The 12,456-nt window shown below is 23.1% G+C and overlaps 1 long non-coding RNA gene across 2 annotated transcripts in view; it reads left to right on the forward strand.

Annotated features, from left to right (window-relative positions):
• Positions 1 to 268: 268 nt before the first annotated feature.
• The window catches only part of LOC145936226 (uncharacterized), a 73,471-nt gene continuing 61,283 nt past the window's right edge, over positions 269 to 12,456 (forward strand). Inside the window, exons 1-7 of one of the 2 annotated variants that reach the window (XR_014425347.1) lie at positions 269 to 573; positions 682 to 740; positions 2,266 to 2,343; positions 2,649 to 2,738; positions 2,920 to 2,966; positions 3,741 to 4,058; positions 4,894 to 4,943. This is a non-coding gene — a long non-coding RNA (uncharacterized LOC145936226). Of the gene's footprint in view, positions 574 to 681; positions 741 to 2,265; positions 2,344 to 2,648; positions 2,739 to 2,919; positions 3,169 to 3,740; positions 4,059 to 4,893; positions 4,944 to 12,456 lie in introns of those variants that run through there. The other variant, XR_014425346.1, reaches the window with a different exon arrangement.

The raw sequence follows: 12,456 nt of genomic DNA on the forward strand, positions 1-12,456 counted from the left end.
CACGGTTAATCAACCTACGACAGTCTGCATCCGCCGGGCTACGCCGCTTAGCCGCTTTTTCTCCGAATCGATCGATCTCATTGAACATTCTATTTTTTAAGAGGTATGTATCATTTGGCGTCATTTATTTGTACGAATCGCATCGCGTTCAAGCTTTTGTGCTTTGGGAAAACTATATTTTGTATATGTGAGATATTTAATCAATACATAATTTATCGTTTTCAGATGATTGTGTCGCGCGCGAACCGCGCGAAGTTCGCGCCGCATAAAGTGTTGTATTACGTCACGATGTACTACGTCACAGCGTACTACTTCACTACATATCGCGAATATCGAAAGTGGCGGATGGTTATATATCGTCGTTATTTATCCGTTGTTATTTATGCAATCCGGTGCGTAGTGCGTGCAATCGATGTCGAGAATGCCGTACAAAGTAACGGGTGATCGTTCTATCGTATTATTTAATGCGGGAAATCGAAATCTGTAATGCCTGGTCGATGGAAATGCATCTCGGCGAACGATTTCCGAAACGACGCAACAATCAACGAGAATATGGCAGCGTTTCAACGACTGGTGAGCAAATTGACTTTATTTACCTGATTATATCATTGTCATTTACCTGAAATATATAGCTAGCATATGAAAATCGCTCATATAATAATAATATAATATTATTTATAGGAACGACTTTCCGAAGCGACGCAACAATCAACGAAAATATAACCGCGTTTCAACGACCGGTGAGTAAATTTATTTTATTTAACTAATTATACCTATCATCGAATTTATATCATCGCCATTTATTTGAAATATATATTAGCCAGCACATAAAAACCGCTAATATAATAATAACATAATATTGTTTAGGATATAAATTGATTTTTGAGATTAGCTCAAAAATAAATTTACATTATACATATATACATATATTTAAATTTATAATATTTTCGATAAGCACTCGCATTAAAAATTTCATAAATATCTTAAAGTTATTCTTTTTTTTTTTTTTTTTTTTTTTTTCAAAAAACGCAATAATATAACATTGGTTAAAAAAATCTATTTTTTAAATTAGCTCAGAAAGAAACTTAAAGTATACATTATATATATTTTCAATTATTAACAATCTCATGAATATTTTAATGACTTCTAAAATGTCTCTAATGAAAACGATTCTATGGAATTTAATTAAATGAGATGTGTGAAAAGTTTAATCATTTTAATTACTTATTTGAAAGACTTTGAATGCATTTTCATTAAGAATTTGACTCTTCCTTTATTATGTAATAATTTCATATTTACTATATTGGTTCCATCTGAATATTTATATAATTAAATTAAATTAGATGTGTGATAAGTTTAATTATCTTAATTACTTATTTGAAAGACATTGAATGCATTTTCATTAAGAATTTGACTCTTGCTTCATTATGTAATAATTTCATTTTTACGATATTGGTCCCATCTGAATATTTATATAATTTAATTAAATTAGATGTTTGATCAATTTAATCATTTTAATTATATATTTGAAAGACATTGAATGCATTTTCATTTAGAATTTAACTCGTGCTTTATTATGTAATAAATTCATTTTTACGATGTTGGTTCTATTTAAATATATATATAATTTAAATAACTGAGATCTAAGATTATTTCAATCATCTTAATTACTTATTTGAAAGACATTGAATGCATTTTTATTAAGAATTTGACTCTTGCTTCATTATGTAATAATTTCATTTTTACTATATTGGTCCCATCTGAATATTTATATAATTTAATTAAATTAGATGTTTGATAAATTTAATCATTTTAATTACTTATTTGAAAGACATTGAATGCATTTTCATTTAGAATTTAACTCGTGCTTTATTATGTAATACATTTATTTTTACGATATTGGTTCTATTTAAATATTTATATAATTTAATTAACTGAGATCTAAGATTATTTCAATCATCTTAATTACTTATTTGAAAGACATTGAATGCATTTTTATTAAGAATTTGACTCTTGCTTCATTATGTAATAATTTCATTTTTACGATATTGATCCCATCTGAATATTTATATAATTTAATTAAATTAGATGTGTGATAAGGTTAATCATTTTAATTACTTATTTGAATAACATTGAATGCATTTTCATTCAGAATTTGACTCTTGCTTTATTATGTAATAAAATCATATTTACGATATTGGTCCCATCTGAATATTTATATATTTTGTGTGCTGTTACAATTTGAATTTTATTTATATGTTACAGATCAACATAACTGACTGTCTTGATAATCTGAGAGGAGGAGGTCTGGGAGACATTGGGCACCAGTCGAACAATCATGGAGTGAGTATTTATTGACTTTATTTAGTTCAATTACTAAATAAAAATTTATAAAATAAAATAAAATAAAATAATAAAATTATTATAAATCAAATAAAAAATAATTATAAATTAAATAAAAATTTAATAATTGTAAATTAAATACAAATTATAAATTAAATAAAAATTTATAAAATTATTCAACTATATTTCTACTTGCTCTCTATTGTAGGCATGGAAAATAAAATCCAATGCGTACAGTAATAATTTTCTAAAATATTAATTATTTTTGGCGCTACTACAATTTGAATTTTAATTGTATGTTACAGATCAACGTAACTGACGACTGATGATCTTGACAATCTGAGAGGAGGAGGAGGTCTGGGAGAGACGTCGGGCACCAGCGGAGCAACTATTGTGTAAGTATTTATTATTAATTCAATTATTATTAAATAAAAATTTATAAAATTTTTTAATTATATTGCTGTTTATTATTTGTATGCATCGAATATAAAATTTAATGCATACAAAATAATAATTTTTTTAAGTATTAATTATTTTGAGCAGTTCTATAATTTGAATTTTATTTATATGTTACAGATCAACGTAGCTTCAATGCAGTTAACTCCGCTATTGTGCATCGACCGGTGAGTGAAAAATTATTTTATTACAAAAGGTAACGGTTTTGTAGAGATTAGATTGTGTGGAAATGTGTAGATCTAGATTGTAGCTTGTGTATAGACTGTAGATTTTGTAGATAGTTCCGTTACCTTAAAATGAATGGGTTATTAAAGATTAAAAGTATAATAAAGATTATGAATACAGTTTAAGAATTACAGTTTAAGAAAAGGAAAAGAAATATTTTATATAGTAATACATAATATATTCAATCTAATTTATTTTAAAAGAACATACTAACAATTATATTAATTGTATGTGTGATTATAAATTTTAAATGATTAAATAATTATAATTACTTATTATTATAATGTACAGATTTTATATTATATATTTTGTAATCCATTCATTTATGTTGTTTGATCATTTGAGTTTACATTAGTTAAAATAAAGTTATATTTTAAAATATATAACATATCAGATATTTTGCGGATATTTTGAGAATATATAATAATTTTGGACTAAAAGAAAAAGTAATAGTGATATAAAATTTGCAGAAAAATTCATGATAATATCTTAAAATTTTTAGTACGAATTATGTTATTTTATTTTATTTTTTTTTACTTTTGTGATTCATCGATTGCGCTATCGTGTAATTCGGAAATAAACTGCAAACCGCGAATATATTAAAATTGATTATCGAATTTTCGCGGATTCATAACAAAGAACGTACAAAATTCCTTTTATATATAATATTAATTTATTATAATTTTCATTAAAGGGAGGTGTTATCGATATTATAGAATAGTAATTATTAAGAAATGACAGTTATTACTAATGAAGCACATATGGTGTGCTTGACATCGCCATAAAATTGAGCGATATGATCGGCAACACGACGGTCTAACAATAAGACACAATCGGACGGTAGTGTCGCGCGTTCAAGTGCGGGAGTGTCGTTCAAAGTATCGCGCGTTTAAGTGCGGGAGTGTCGTTCAAAGTATCGCGCGTTATCATCAATCAGCAGACTTTGACTTGAATTATTGGACAATCCTGATCAATCTGACCTGAGAGGAGGAGCAGGACTAGGAGGCATCAGGCACCGGCGGAGCAACTTTGTGGTGAGTGTTTATTATTTATATAATATTTATATAATATGATGTATATGTATAATATTTGACTTGTTATAAATCACGTATTTTTTTACGCATAGATATTATATAATTCTATTTATATATTGAATAATTTAAATAAAGGAAAATTAGAGAGAAATAACTCTATATGTATAAATATTATAATAAATTCTAAGTAATTGTTATTTGCCAGTGAGAATTTAAGAAAATAACAGGTAGACAATTATTTCGACCAAAAACTGGCATCAGTATCTTTATTAATTAAATTAAAACACTACGTTTCGACTATAAATTTTAGTCCTTTTCAAGTGTTGTTAATATAAATCGAATAAAAATCAAGAGAACGAGTACAATACATGTCTTTATGACATTCTGTCAATTACTGTCTCTCAACAGAATGTCATAATGACATGTATTGTACTCGTTCTCTTGATTTTTATTCGATTTATATTAACAACACTTGAAAAGGACTAAAATTTATAGTCGAAACGTAGTGTTTTAATTTAATTAATAAAGATACTGATGCCAGTTTTTGGTCGAAATAGTAGTGTTTTAATTTAATTAATAAAGATACTGATGCCAGTTTTTGGTCGAAATAATTGTCTACCTGTTATTTTCTTAAATATTATAAGTTTTTTATATTTAAAAAAATAATCTTTACAAAATTTATAAAATTATTCAATTATATATACCTATCTACTGATTATTGTACGCGTCGAATATAAAATTTAATGTGTAAAATACTAATTAGATATTAAAATACTAATTAGATAATAATTATTTAAAACGCTGTTATAATTTATATTCTATTTGTATGTTACAGATCAACGTAGCTTCGATGCAGTTATCTCCTCTGCTGTTGAACATCGATTGGTAAGTGATAAACTATTATTTTATTACGAGGTAACGGTTTCATAAATATTTGATTGTAGAGATGTAGATTTAGATGTAGATTGTAGACTGTAGATTGTAGATAGTTACTATCCGTTACCTCAAAATGAATAAACACACAATTAATTAGGATGAATATTTCAATTTAAAAAAAAAAAAGATAATTTATATAGTCTTTTTTAAATATTTTCTATTATCGAAGTGAGAATTATTTTATTCATGTTTTCTCATATATTTAAATGCGCTCTTTCTTTCTTCATCTTTTTTAACAAGTTTTAATTATTAGGTGCAATGATTAATTTTTTTGATTGTTTAATGTCGCGATTTAATTATCATAACTTCAAGTTATGACACGTCTTTTTTTAAACACCGGAAAAAAACAAGTGCGCGCTACGCGCATTCTTCGATTTTATATACTAGTTACTAGAACAACACAATCGCACGCTACGCGCGCGCCATTCTTCGATTTTTTTGTTAAAAAGAATATTTAAAAAAAAATAAAATAAAGTTTGCATAAACTTGATTAATATTTTTTCACAGAAATCAGCTGATTAAAGCATTAATTTGATAATTAAATTTTAAAATAATAATAAGGTAAAAATAGTAATATATTTAATAGTAATATAATTAAAATAGTATTATGTTGTAAATAATATGTTATAATACCTTCTTCTTGATTAATATTTTTTGATAGAAATCAACTGATAACTGTCAAAAATATTATAACATATTATTTAAAACATATTATTTAAAAAATTAATAAGCAAATTAACACTTTAATCAGCTGATTTCTGTCAAAAAATATTAATTAAGCGAAAATTTGTTAATTAAATTTTAAAATAATAATATGTTATAAAAATTAAAATAATAATATGTATTAAATAATATAATATAATACTTAAAATTCGATTGTTATTTTTGAAAACTATCAGCTGATTTCTGTCAAAAAATATTAATTGCAGCTAAGGCATTATAACATATTATTTACAACATATATTACTATTTTAATTTTTATAACCTATTATTATTTTAAATTTTAATTAGCAAATTAACGATTTATTTAAATTTTAAACTAATAATATGTTATAAAAATTAAAATAATAATATATGTTTTAAATAATGTCATAATTCTTTTTGACAGTTATCAGCTGATTTCTGTCATAAAATATTCGAGTTTAAAATATTATACACATATTATTTACATCATATTATCACATTTTTATGAAATTAATTTTATCTGATATAAATATTTTAAAAAAAATTTTGTACATTTTTTTTATAACGATAATTTTTTCACATTAAATTCAACAATAATATTCAAAGAAATTATAATAAATTTTTTTCGATGTAACACAAAGTAAAATAGATTAATGTATACTTAATGATAACAATATATATAATTATTATATTATATTTGTATAACAATATATAAAACTAAAAATTATGAATTAAAATTATTCAAATATATATATAATCGCATTTTTAAGAGCAGATGTTCAGATCATTTTAATTACTTATTTGAAAAACATTGAATGCATTTTCATTTTGAATTTGACTCGTGCTTTATTATGTAATAAATTTATTTTTACGATATTGGTTCCATTTATATAATTATACAATTTAAATAACTGAGATATAAGATCATTTCAATTATTTTAATTACTTATTTGAAAGACATTGAATGCATTTTCATTAAGAATTTGACTTTTCCTTTATTATGTAATAATTTCATTCTTACGATATTGGTCCCATTCAAATATTTATATAATTTAATTAAATTAGATGTTTGATAAATTTAATCATTTTAATTATATATTTGAAAGACATTGAATGCATTTTCATTAAGAATTTGACTCTTGCTTTATTATGTATTAAATTTATTCTTACGATATTGGTTCTATTTAAATATATATATAATTTAAATAACTGAGATCTAAGATTATTTCAATCATCTTAATTACATATTTGAATGACATTGAATGCATTTTCATTTAGAATTTGACTCGTACTTTATTATGTAATAAATTTATTTTTATGATATTGGTTCGATTTAAATATTTATATAATTTAAATAACTGAGATATAAGATTATTTCAATCATCTTAATTACTTATTTGAAAGACATTGAATGCATTTTCATTAAGAATTTGACTCTTGCTTCATTATGTAATAATTTCATGTTTACGATATTGGTCCCATCTGAATATTTATATAATTTAATTAAATTAGATGTTTGATAAATTTAATCATTTTAATTATATATTTGAAAGACATTGAATGCATTTTCATTAAGAATTTGACTCTTGCTTCATTATGCAATAAATTTATTTTTACGATATTGGTTCTATATAAACATTTATATAATTTAAATAACCGAGATCTAAGATTATTTCAATCATCTTAATTACTTATTTGAAAGACATTGAATGCATTTTCATTTTGAATTTGACTCGTGCTTTATTATGTAATAAATTTATTTTTACGATATTGGTTCCATTTATATAATTATACAATTTAAATAACTGAGATATAAGATCATTTCAATTATTTTAATTACTTATTTGAAAGACATTGAATGCATTTTCATTAAGAATTTGACTTTTCCTTTATTATGTAATAATTTCATTCTTACGATATTGGTCCCATTCAAATATTTATATAATTTAATTAAATTAGATGTTTGATAAATTTAATCATTTTAATTATATATTTGAAAGACATTGAATGCATTTTCATTAAGAATTTGACTCTTGCTTTATTATGTATTAAATTTATTCTTACGATATTGGTTCTATTTAAATATATATATAATTTAAATAACTGAGATCTAAGATTATTTCAATCATCTTAATTACATATTTGAATGACATTGAATGCATTTTCATTTAGAATTTGACTCGTACTTTATTATGTAATAAATTTATTTTTATGATATTGGTTCGATTTAAATATTTATATAATTTAAATAACTGAGATATAAGATTATTTCAATCATCTTAATTACTTATTTGAAAGACATTGAATGCATTTTCATTAAGAATTTGACTCTTGCTTCATTATGTAATAATTTCATGTTTACGATATTGGTCCCATCTGAATATTTATATAATTTAATTAAATTAGATGTTTGATAAATTTAATCATTTTAATTATATATTTGAAAGACATTGAATGCATTTTCATTAAGAATTTGACTCTTGCTTCATTATGCAATAAATTTATTTTTACGATATTGGTTCTATATAAACATTTATATAATTTAAATAACCGAGATCTAAGATTATTTCAATCATCTTAATTACTTATTTGAAAGACATTGAATGCATTTTCATTAAGAATTTGACTCTTGCTTCATTATGTAATAATTTCATTTTTACGATATTGGTCCCATCTGAATATTTATATAATTTAATTAAATTAGATGTGTGATAAGTTTAATCATTCTAATTACTTATTTGAAATACATTGAATGCATTTTCATCAAGAATTAGACTATTGTTTCATTATGTAATAATTTAATTTTATGATATTGGTCCATTTTAAATATTTATATAATTAAATTAAATTAGTTGAGTGATAAGTTTAATCATTCTAATTACTTATTTGAAAGACATCGAATGCATTTTCATTAAGAATTTGACTCGTGCTTCATTATGTAATAATTTCATTTTTACGATATTGGTCCCATTTAAATATTTATATAATTAAATTAAATTAGATGTGTGATAAGTATAATCATTTAAATTATTTATTTGAAAGACATTGAATGCATTTTCATTAAGAATTTGACTCGTGCTTCATTATGTAATAATTTCATTTTTACGATATTGGTCCCTTTTAAATATTTATATAATTAAATTAAATTAGTTGAGTGCTAAGTCTAATCATTTAAATTATTTATTTGAAAGACATTGAATGCATTTTCATTAAGAATTTGACTCGTGCTTCATTATGTAATAATTTTATTTTTACGATATTGGTCCCATTTAAATATTTATATAATTTAATTAAATTAGATGTGTGATAAGTTTAATCATTTTAATTATTTATTTGAAAGTCATTGAATGCATTTTCATCAAGAATTTGACTCGTGCTTCATTATGTAATAATTTCCTTTTTACGTTAATGGTCCCATTTAAATATTTATATAATTAACTTAAATTAGATGAGTGATAAGTTTAATCATTCTAATTACTTATTTGAAATACATTGAATGCATTTTCATCAAGAATTAGACTATTGCTTCATTATGTAATAATTGAATTTTTATGATATTGGTTCCATTTATATATTTATACAATTTAAATAACTGAGATTTAAGATTATATCAATCATTTTAATTACTTATTTGAAAAACATTGAATGCATTTTCATTAAGAATTTGACTCGTGCTTCATTATGTAATAATTTCATTTTTACGATATTGGTCCCTTTTAAATATTTATATAATTAAATTAAATTAGTTGAGTGATAAGTCTAATCATTTAAATTATTTATTTGAATGTCATTCAATGCATTTTCATTAGGAATTAGACTAATGCTTTATTATGTAATAATTTCATTTTTACGATAGTGGTCTCATTTAAATATTTATATAATTAAATTAAATTAGATGAGTGATAAATTTAATCATTCTAATTACTTATTTGAAATACATTGAATGCATTTTCATTAGGAATAAAACTATTGCTTCCTTATGTAATAATTTCATTTTTACGATATTGGTCCCTTTTAAATATTTATATAATTAAATTAAATTAGTTGAGTGATAAGTCTAATCATTTAAATTATTTATTTGAATGTCATTCAATGCATTTTCATTAGGAATTAGACTAATGCTTTATTATGTAATAATTTCATTTTTACGATAGTGGTCCCATTTAAATATTTATATAATTAAATTAAATTAGATGAGTGATAAATTTAATCATTCTAATTACTTATTTGAAAGACATTGAATGCATTTTCATTAGGAATAAAACTATTGCTTCCTTATGTAATAATTTCATTTTTACGATATTGGTCCCTTTTAAATATTTATATAATTAAATTAAATTAGATGAGTGATAAGTTTAATCATTCTAATTACTTTTTGAAAGGCATTGAATGCATTTTCATTAAGAGTTTGACTCTTGCTTCATTATGTAATAATTTCATTTTTACGATATTGGTCCCTTTTAAATATTTATATAATTAAATTAAATTAGATGAGTGATAAGTTTAATCATTCTAATTACTTTTTGAAAGGCATTGAATGCATTTTCATTAAGAATTTGACTCTTGCTTCATTATATAATAATTTCATTTTTAAGATATTGGTTCCATCTGAATATTTATATAATTTAATTAACTGAGATCTAAGATTATTTCAATCATCTTAATTACTTATTTGAATGACATTGAATGCATTTTCATTAAGAATTTGTCTCTTGCTTCATTATGTAATAATTTCATTTTTACGATATTGGTCCCATCTGAATATTTATATAATTTAATTAAATTAGATGTTTGATAAATTTAATCATTTTAATTATATATTTGAAAGACATTGAATGCATTTTCATTTAGAATTTGACTCGTGCTTTATTATGTAATAAATTTATTTTTACGATGTTTGTTCTATTTAAATATTTATATAATTTAAATAACTGAGATCTAAGATTATTTCATCATCTTATTTACTTATTTGAATAACATTGAATGCATTTTCATTTAGAATTTGACTCGTGCTTTATTATGTAATAAATTTATTTTTACGATATTGGTTCTATTTAAATATTTATATAATTTAAATAACTGAGATCTAAGATTATTTCAATCATCTTAATTACTTATTTGAAAGACATTGAATGCATTTTCATTAAGAATTTAACTCTTACTTCATTATGTAATAATTTCATTTTTACGATGTTGGTCCCATCTGAATATTTATATAATTTAATTAAATTAGATGTTTGATAAATTTAATCATTTTAATTATATATTTGAATGACATTGAATGCATTTTTATTTAGAATTTGAGTCGTGCTTTATTACGTAATAAATTTATTTTTACGATATTGGTTCTATTTAAATATTTATATAATTTAATAACTGAGATCTAAGATTATTTCAATCATCTTAATTACTTATTTGAAAGACATTGAATGCATTTTCATTAAGAATTTGACTCTTGCTTCATTATGTAATAATTTCATTTTTACGATATTGGTCCCATCTGAATATTTATATAATTTAATTAACTGAGATCTAAGATTATTTCAACCATCTTAATTACTTATTTGAAAAACTTTGAATGTATTTTCATTAAGCATTTGACTCGTGCTTCATTATGTAGTAATTTCATTTTTACGATATTGGTCCAATTTAAATATTTATATAATTAAATTAAATTAGAGGTGTGATAAGATTAATCATTCTAAATACTTATTTGAAAGACATTGAATGCATTTTCATCAAGAATTTGACTCTTCTTTAATTATATTAATTTCAGTACATTGTCTACACATTATGATGGTACCATCATAATGTGTAGTCAATGTATTGTTAAAATATATGAAAGAATAATTTTTGGCGCGTCTTAAAATATTGAAAATTAAATCTTTTATGCCACGAATCTCGTACGGCGCACAATTATATTACGTATATTTTATCAAAAAGTTTGTAGGCTGGTATACTGATGGTACCATCAGAATGTGTAGACAATATACTGTTAAAATAAATGAAAGAATAATTTTTGGCGCGTTTTAAAATATTGAAAATTGAAACTTTTAAGCCGCGATTTCCATACGGCGCACAATTATATTACGTATATTATATCAAAAAGTTTGTAGGCTGGTATTCTGATGGTACCATCATAATGTGCAGATATTGTACTGTTGAAATATATAAAAGATTAATTTTTGGCTCGCTTTAAAATATTGAAAAATAAACTGTTTAAACCGCGGACCCCATACGGCGCGGATTCATTTTACGTTTAATAGATCAAAATGTTTGTACGCTTGTATGCTGATGCTATCATCAAAATGTTCAGATAATGTACTGTTGTAATATATACTAGATTAATTTTTGGCTCGTTTTGAAATATTGAAAATTAAAACTTTTAAGCTGCGATTCCCATACGGCGCACAGTTATATTACGTATATTATATCAAAAAGTTTGTAGGCTGGTATTCTGATGGTACCTTCATAATGTGTAGACAATGTACTGTTAAAATATATGAGAGAATAATTTTTGGCTCGTTTTAAAATATTAAAAATTAAAACTTTTAAGCCGCGAATCCCATACGGCGCACAATTATATTACGTATATTATATCAAAAAGTTTGTACGCTGGTATGCTGATGGTACCATCATAATGTGCCGATAATATACTGTTGAAATATATAAAAGATTATTTTTTGGCTCGTTTTAAAATATTGAAAATTAAAATGTTTAAACCGCGGACCCCATACGGCGCACAATTATATTTCGTATATTATATCAAAAAGTTTGT

The sequence above is a fragment of the Prenolepis imparis genome, unplaced genomic scaffold (assembly GCF_030444845.1).
Source record: "Prenolepis imparis isolate NDT839.2.m4 unplaced genomic scaffold, iyPreImpa1.0 SCAF_5, whole genome shotgun sequence".
Lineage (NCBI taxonomy): Eukaryota > Metazoa > Arthropoda > Insecta > Hymenoptera > Formicidae > Prenolepis > Prenolepis imparis.